The sequence below is a fragment of the Anomaloglossus baeobatrachus genome, chromosome 6 (genome assembly GCF_048569485.1).
Source record: "Anomaloglossus baeobatrachus isolate aAnoBae1 chromosome 6, aAnoBae1.hap1, whole genome shotgun sequence".
Classification (NCBI taxonomy): Eukaryota; Metazoa; Chordata; class Amphibia; order Anura; family Aromobatidae; genus Anomaloglossus; species Anomaloglossus baeobatrachus.
Genome location: NC_134358.1, coordinates 549,756,572 through 549,765,596, shown reverse-complemented (window position 1 = coordinate 549,765,596; position 9,025 = coordinate 549,756,572). Strand labels below are relative to the sequence as shown.

Here is a 9,025-nt window from a genome sequence, read left to right as displayed (position 1 = left end):
TCTATCCCTCTATCTATCTATCTATCCCTCTATCTATCTATCTATCTATCTATCCCTCTATCTATCTATCTATCTATCTATCTATCTATCTATCTATCTATCTATCTATCTATCTATCTATCTATCTATCTATCTATCTATCCCTCTATCTATCTATCTATCTATCTATCCCTCTATCTATCTATCTATCCCTCTATCTATCTATCTATCTATCTATCCCTCTATCTATCTATCTATCTATCTATCTATCTATGTATCAAAGTATTGAATAACACCCACCTTACTTTTCTCCGCAGGCTTGCTCACATTCGCTCAGGGATATATATCTGTTATTATTTCCACGACAGCCGGAATATATAAATGGTTCACAAGTTTTTGTTTCTACGTTATAGAAATATCGTTTGAAAGAGGCCCTACATTTTCCGACGATCACAGGTGACTCACAATCATCATCTGGAATAAACGTGGTTAGGGAATTATTGTTGTAACACTACATAACAATGCCCCTTGTGCTGAACTGAAGAGAAGCCCTCCCGTTATTTAGGTTTCCCCCTTTGTTTGACACATGAAAGAAATCTATACATGAAAACAGCAAAGTCTAAAGCAAACCCATAAATGCCAGACATTGTAGCCGACAATTACCAAATACTGCAACAAAAAGAGAAAAAAAAGAGCAAGAAAGAAAGAAAACATAAGATCCGCGCACCTTTTGTACTGAACTAAGATTCGCCATGTGGCCAATATACAGACGTATATAACACGGTGCAGCAGCACACTGCAATTAGTGAATACATGAAATATTACAATAAACATTAAAAAAAAGGTAAGATACTTAGCGATTTTTGATCAAAGACTGCGAAAGTCATCCAACCACTTCATCATATACCTTACAATATGGACGGTCCTTAAAGGGGTTATCCGGCTTATTTTGACTTTTTTTTATTATTACCCTATTGGGCTACATTGGGGCAGGTAAGTAGATAGAGACCACTTACCTGCCCTGCTGTCAGCCCCTCTCCCCCGGCTCAGAGCGGTCATGTGACGCGATTTTGCTGCTTCCGGTCATTTCATGTCAACATGGGCAGTATGGACTTTTTACGAATATGTGAATAAAGAATTTTCATTTTAAAGAAAATTTCTGCCGGGACCTGAGTGCTGGTGAATCCTTCTTTCTACTATTTCTGTATACAGTATGTGCAGAAACTAGCTCATGTGATAGGTGAATCAGGCATAGCTCGGAATTAAAGCCTTGATACATATGCAGGTGAAACCAGTAGTTTCCATCCACTCTCTATACAGACACATCTGCATGTTTTTCCCTCTGCTCTCTATACAGACACATCTGCAGGTTTTTCCCTCTGCTCTCTATACAGACACATCTGCAGGTTTTTCCCTCCACTCTCTATAAAGACAAATCTACAGGTTTTTCCCCTCCGCTCTCTATAAAGACACATCTGCAGGTCTTTCCCTGCACTCTCTATATAGACACATCTGCAGGTTTTTCCCTCCGCTCTCTATAAAGACACATCTGCAGGTTTTCCCTCCGTTCTCTATACAGACACATCTGCAGGTTTTTCCCTCCGCTCTCTAAAGATACATCTGCAGGTTTTTTTCTCCGCTCTCTATACAGACATCTGCAGGTTAGATCAGCAGACATGTGCGGGGATTACTGCAGGCTCACCGCCGCAGCCCGCGGTAGCTGGGGGGACACGACCTTGGATGTATATATAAGTCCAAGATAATGAAGGGGTTAATTTATGAGTGGCTGTATTAATCTACTCTAGAGTGGAGTGTAATCAGGACTGCTTGGTTGATTATTGTACCAGCAGGTCTAAAAATGCAGCCCAAAAATTGCTCCCTCTACACTGACTATGGACACACTGCACTGGCCTCTTGGGCTCTTATTTTTTTTTTGGCCTTCTCTTCCTACGCCAGCATATCCACAGAGTTATCATGAGGCCATCAACCAAAATTTTTAGAGGGCCATCAGGCAACCCTTATGCGGGCTTTACACGAGACGACCGATCGTGCGATGCATCGTCGGGGGTCACGGTTTTCGTGACTCACATCCGGCATCGTACACGACGTCGTCTCGTGTGACACCTCCGAGCGACGCAGTATCGCTCACAAATCCTGGTGCAGGTTGTTCATCATTCCCATGGCAGCACACGTCGCTCCGTGTGACACCCCGGGAACGATGAACACAGCTTACCTGCATCCCGCCGGCAATGCGGAAAGGAGGTGGGCGGGATGTTTATGTACTGCTTATCTCTGCCCCTCCGCTTCTATTGGCCGGCCGCTCTGTGACGCCGAACGTCCCTCCCCCTTCAGGAAGAGGATGTTCGCCGCCCACAGCGAGGTCGCTCAGCAGGTAAGTACATGTGACAGGGGTTTAACGACTTTGTGCGACACGGGCAGCGACGGGGGCGGGTACGATCGATTGTGAAATCGCACGATAGATCGTACCGTGTAAAGCCCGCATTACTCATACGTTTTTGAGGACCCTCCTCTCTCGTACATTTGGTAGGGCAGCACGGTGGCTGAGTGGTTAGCATTTCAGTCTCTAGACACAAGATGACATCTGTGGATCTTTTTTTTCTTTGCCCTCCTCCTCCACCATATCCACAGAGTCATTGTGAAGCCCCACAGGTGTTGTGTCGGTGCATTACCTTCAGGGACTCCACTCAGCTGGATCTGGTCACAGGTAGGAGATCTTCTTCTTGTCGTGACGCCACTCTCAGTATTGCGGTCAGTGGGGACCGCCACTGCAGGTTGAGGGACGCCTGGGGCTGATGGTGAGTGCAGTTAGTTGGAATAGCCTCCTGAGAGTGAGGCAAGCCCCAGGGCCCTGTGTAGGTGCGTAGTACCACAAGGCGCAGAATAACTCCACACAGGCAGAATGTCTTTCAGGGTTTTTACTCACTTCAGGTGGCAGGGTGAGTAACCCGGGCGTAGCTGGGATGAACCAGGCGGGAATCAGGTATCCTTCAGGCTGACTTGTGAGGGTGACTACTAACTCGCCTTCCTTAGCCCTTGGTGGTTTGGGGTAACCCCGACTTTGAGTCCCTATGGGGGTCACCCAGGGAAGATGCTGAAGCCTCTCTCCCCTTCGTTTGCCGTGTGCTTGTCGCCTGGGCCAGGCCACTCCAGCTGCTTGCCTCCTGTGACCTATGGGCCCTAACTGTGGCTACGTGGCTGCGGCTTTTGTGGTGTTGTGGCGTGGGCTTTGAGAGCCCCACACCGGCAGGTTTAGCAAAAGAAAGCTGAATCTATCTCCGCTTCGGGATCTGCCGCCCGTTTGGGCCTGGTACTCTCCAGCAGTCTCCTTACTTCCCACTCCGTGCTCTTCTCTCTAGCTGAGATGGGTTTCGGGTAGCACTCCTAGTTGACCGTTCTCCCCCGTCGGTAGCCACTGCGCGGACGCTGTCAGACTACAGCAGCCCAGGGGAAGGGGTCAGCTCCTCGGAGCTCCCTGGACTCTGCTCTGAACCGGCTCACATCTGGGACCTTCACTGCTGCTCCTGTCAGAGCCTCACTTTCCTGCTCCTCACTCCTCCACACTCTGCTGCAGACTCTAGACTGTTTACTCCTCCTTCTCTTTTCCCTTTGTGCCTGCCTACGCCACCTAGCAACCAGATTCTCTTACCACACCCCTTGAGAGGAGATGGAGGCTTTTGGCCCCCTCCACTATTCCAGTGAAGGTGAAGGCTTTTCCCCCTCCTGGGATCCCCAGGGGTCCTCTCATGGGTACATGTGTGAGACCTGATCACTATGCGCCTGTGTTCCACACCCCGGTCAGCCTTCTGGATTACCTGTGTTGTACTGTCCCCAGCATGGGTGCAGTACTCAGTGGTGCCTGACCAGGTCAGGGGCGCCACATTCCCCCTTAGTTATCACCAGCACGTCCTCGGGCTGCAAGACAACATTTTAAAATGCATAAAACATTAAAACATGTAAAACATTTTAAAAGCACCAGGTACCATACATCACCACCCTCCACCCACAAGTCCGTTAACCCACCCAAAACCCTCTCACGTTGGCCGCGCCTTCAGCCACTTCTGGCAGGATGTAGAGGCGGCTTTCATGGGCTGGTGGTCTTCAGGGTATACCTGGCCTGGTGGATCCGCGCCTTCAGCCTCTTCTGGCAGGATGTAGAGGCGGCCTCCACAGTTGGTGCTGACCAGGTACCCTCTTTGTGGTGGAGAGCCAGGCCCCATAAACAGGCATGCTCTCTGGTCGCAGGTGAGCCAAGGCCCTATATACGGACGGGCTCCTCCTGGTTGCAGACGAGCCAAGCCCCTAAACAGGCTGACTCTGGTGGTGGTGGTGCCCTCTGGTGTAACTATTTACACTGCGAGAGTTTGTGGCTATAGCCAGTTCATAGCCTTAAGGTTTATGGTTTTCTCACACAAGTTTATGTGGGCACATACTTGAACTTTTAAAACGTTGCAAAACAAACTTTCCAACTGGTCAAAACTTGCTGTACTTTACTTGAACTTATGCAGACTCCTCTTCACCAGGGCTTGGGCCTGTAGGGCTGCGGCACCTGTTGCTTTCTTGACCTTTTTCCTCATCTGTAGTTGTCTCGTCAGTAGGTCCTTTGTCTTTTCTTTCTTCTTCTTTGGGACATGGCACTACATCTAGCGCATACCACCCTCTTTCTCCTTGGTGCATGGTGAACTGTACGGAGTCTCCCATTTTTAAGTTTCTGCCAGGGTGTCCTCTGGGCAGATGAGCTCTCACATCTCTTCTATTGACGAAGATACCTTCTTTGATACCAGGTGCAACAATGAACCCGTATCCTGACTTTAGGCTGAAGTCCTCCACTACTCCTTTACAAAGGGGTCCTCTGACCTGGGCTTTGGACCTTCTCAGGAACCGTTTTTCTTGTAGGTCTCTGGCCGTGACTTCTCTCTGCTCTGGGGATGGCGGTGCAGGGAAAGACTGGGTTCTACTGCGGCGCTGTGTCTTGCGGGCTGGATTCTGCGAAGTGCAGCTTACAAGCTCCCAGGTGAGGCTTTGGGGCAGATCTTCCTCAGCAGAAGGTGTCAGGTCTTCCTCGTCCCAGCGGGAATAGGGCAACATCTCCGGCTCGGGATATGAATCCACTGCTGGTGGCTCCTGAGTCAGCTCCTCAGCTTCCTGGCCTCCTCTCCCCCTTAGTTCTTCTTGGCACTCCTTTGGTGGCAGTGCTGGGGACGGGCTTTCTTCAGCAGGCCCAGGCGGGGGACTCTTTGGCGTGGTTGCTGCAGGGGTTGCCGGAATCCTCTTGGGGGTGTGCGGAGGGAGCAGATACCGATCCACCATCTCTTGTGGGAACTGGGCCTCTAGATCAGCCTTCAGCTTCCAGTATTCGGGGTCCTCCCCCAGCGTGGGCTTTCCAGCAGGGACCTCTTTGGACTGGGGAGCGGTGTCTGCTCTGGCCTTGCAGGCCGGGGAAAATGGTGATGCAATCTCTTGGCGGGCCGCGCCCTGTATGGCGGCGGCCTGGTCTTGGCGGGCCGCGCTCGGCATGGCGGCGGCCTGGTCTTGGCGGGCCGCGCCCTGTATGGCGGCGGCCTGGTCTTGGCGGGCCGCGCCCTGTATGGCGGCGGCCTGGATCGGCGTCGCAGCTGCGATGGGATCTGTGCAGGCTGGGCTGGGCGTCGCTGCAGGGACCGGGTCTTGGTGGGCCGAGCAGGGCATCGCTGCGGCGGCCGGGGCTTGGCGGGCCGAGCAGGGCATCGCTGCGGCGGCCGGGGCTTGACGGGCCGAGCAGGGCATCGCTGCGGCGGCCGGGGCTTGGCGGGCCGAGCAGGGCATCGCTGCGGCCGGGGCTTGAAGGGCCGAGCAGGGCATCGCTGCGGCGGCCGGGGCTTGGCGGGCCGAGCAGGGCATCGCTGCGGCGGCCTGGGCTTGGCGGGCCGCACCTGGCGTGGCTGCGGCCTGGCTCAGCGTCGCCGCGCCGGGCGCCTCTTCAGGGACCGCGGGCGTGGCAGCAGGGGTCGGGGCATCCGGGCCGGCAGGGGTAATACTGGACTCACCCATCGGTGGCAGCATCGGGGTCTGAGTCGTCGCCGTCCGGTCTGGCACTCGTCGTGCGGTTCCCCTCTCATAGGCCTGAACCGCGGCAGCCATCTCCAGAAGTTCCATGCGTTCTTCTCGGATCTGCTCCACGACCCGGGTCTCCAGTCGGTCGCAGAACTGGGCCAGCTCCCGATACCACCAGGCAGCGGAGCCCGGTTCTGGGTTTCTGCGGTCAGACGCCATTTCTTCTGCGCCGTCTTCTGCACGATTTCCCAGCAGTGGACTCGTCGTTGCCTCTAGTAGCAAGCTGTTCAGTTTCCGCTCTGCCTCTTTCAGCAGCTCCTCTCCCAGCAGCAGGCTTCTGGCTCCCTTTCTGTCCCGACGTCTCTGGACGCTTCCGCTCTCTTCACAAGCGAGGTCAGAACTCTGCAGGGGATCTCTGGGTAGCCACACCTCTTCGTGGGCGGTAACTTCTCCCAGCGCGGGCTGCTGTTGTTTTTCAGCGCGCTTTTCATGGTGGCAATATGGCGGCGCTTCCAATTTTCCAAGCGGACCGCCCAGGCACATGGTCACCTGTCTGAACAGGTCTAGTCCTTATCCTGTTCGTGACGCCAGATGTGAAGCCCCACAGGTGTTGTGTCGGTGCATTACCTTCAGGGACTCCACTCAGCTGGATCTGGTCACAGGTAGGAGATCTTCTTCTTGTCGTGACGCCGCTCTCAGTATTGCGGTCAGTGGGGACCGCCACTGCAGGTTGAGGGACGCCTGGGGCTGATGGTGAGTGCAGTTAGTTGGAATAGCCTCCTGAGAGTGAGGCAAGCCCCAGGGCCCTGTGTAGGTGCGTAGTACCACAAGGCGCAGAATAACTCCACACAGGCAGAATGTCTTTCAGGGTTTTTACTCACTTCAGGTGGCAGGGTGAGTAACCCGGGCGTAGCTGGGATGAACCAGGCGGGAATCAGGTATCCTTCAGGCTGACTTGTGAGGGTGACTACTAACTCGCCTTCCTTAGCCCTTGGTGGTTTGGGGTAACCCCGACTTTGAGTCCCTATGGGGGTCACCCAGGGAAGATGCTGAAGCCTCTCTCCCCTTCGTTTGCCGTGTGCTTGTCGCCTGGGCCAGGCCACTCCAGCTGCTTGCCTCCTGTGACCTATGGGCCCTAACTGTGGCTACGTGGCTGCGGCTTTTGTGGTGTTGTGGCGTGGGCTTTGAGAGCCCCACACCGGCAGGTTTAGCAAAAGAAAGCTGAATCTATCTCCGCTTCGGGATCTGCCGCCCGTTTGGGCCTGGTACTCTCCAGCAGTCTCCTTACTTCCCACTCCGTGCTCTTCTCTCTAGCTGAGATGGGTTTCGGGTAGCACTCCTAGTTGACCGTTCTCCCCCGTCGGTAGCCACTGCGCGGACGCTGTCAGACTACAGCAGCCCAGGGGAAGGGGTCAGCTCCTCGGAGCTCCCTGGACTCTGCTCTGAACCGGCTCACATCTGGGACCTTCACTGCTGCTCCTGTCAGAGCCTCACTTTCCTGCTCCTCACTCCTCCACACTCTGCTGCAGACTCTAGACTGTTTACTCCTCCTTCTCTTTTCCCTTTGTGCCTGCCTACGCCACCTAGCAACCAGATTCTCTTACCACACCCCTTGAGAGGAGATGGAGGCTTTTGGCCCCCTCCACTATTCCAGTGAAGGTGAAGGCTTTTCCCCCTCCTGGGATCCCCAGGGGTCCTCTCATGGGTACATGTGTGAGACCTGATCACTATGCGCCTGTGTTCCACACCCCGGTCAGCCTTCTGGATTACCTGTGTTGTACTGTCCCCAGCATGGGTGCAGTACTCAGTGGTGCCTGACCAGGTCAGGGGCGCCACATCATCATGAGGCCCTCAACCATAATTTTTGGAGGGCCATCAGGCGGCCCTCACTCTTACACTTGGGAGGACCCTCCTCTCTCATACATTTGGTAGGGCAGCACGGTGGCTGGGTGGTTAGCACTTCAGTCTTTGGACACAACATGACGTCTGTGGATCTTTTTTTCTTTGACCTCCTCCTCCACCATATCCACAGAGTCATCATGAGGCCCTCAACCATAATTGAAGCATTTCACCTTCTCCAAACAAATGAATAGTTTGAAAAAGAGAAATTTTTGAACACTCTAGAATCTGAATTCTAACATTTAATCCTCCCCAGTGACTTACAATCTTTCTTTACGGTTTTGGAAAATAGGTTTTCTGAAACGAACAACTGCTTTAAATACAAAATGGAAATGTTTTCTATAGAACCACCGAAAAATAGGCTCAAAACTGCAAGAGAATAGTGTCAATGGCTTCAGCCCCATCAACCTGGCACATGTTTCCAAAAAAGAAGATGGTACAAACCTGAAGAAGCCGGTGACAGCAGGAGGAGGCTGCCGGCCAGGGCAAGAAGGACAGCAGAAGTCTTCATGGCTGATGGTCAGGTTTCGGATGGGTCACACAGCCGTCTAGGAGCTGAAGGTTGAGGATTCTTCTGTTACCTTGATATAACCAGAGAAGTGAAGGGAACGCCCACAGATATGATAATAGGACTCATTAGTATTATACAACAGATCCTGTGACTCTCGTGCTGTGTGGATTCAGCTTTGGGGCATCATTTGTTCTGCAGTTTGCTTCGGTTTATACTTATTTACTGTGTACTCAATGTTCCATAAATACTTCTTTGGTTAATCTTCGTCTACCGTGACCTCAACTTTAACCAAAAATGGAAGCATTGGTCAAGCATGGCCATGTGTGCACCTCCATCACTATTAACCAAATTTCCTGAAATTCGATTCATGAAAAATTAACTGAAATCGGCGGGTGCTATGTGGGTTTGGAAAGAGGAATCTGATTACCATAAAATAATGGCCCCTTTTCATAGTATCATAGTATCATAGTATCATAGTTTTTAAGGTTGAAGGGAGACTCTAAGTCCATCTAGTTCAACCCGTAGCCTAACATGTTGATCCAGAGGAAGGCAAAAAAACCCCAATGTGGCAAACAAGTTCCAATG

At 52.4% G+C, this 9,025-nt stretch overlaps 1 long non-coding RNA gene across 1 annotated transcript in view; it reads right to left on the bottom strand.

The window, feature by feature from the left end:
• Positions 1 to 8,470, bottom strand: part of LOC142244595 (uncharacterized) — an 18,334-nt gene extending 9,864 nt beyond the window's left edge. The window contains exons 1-2 of the long non-coding RNA XR_012724598.1: positions 8,374 to 8,470; positions 280 to 453 (exon numbers count right to left, since the gene is read on the bottom strand). This is a non-coding gene — a long non-coding RNA (uncharacterized LOC142244595). The remainder of the gene's footprint in view (positions 1 to 279; positions 454 to 8,373) is intronic.
• Positions 8,471 to 9,025: the final 555 nt, after the last annotated feature.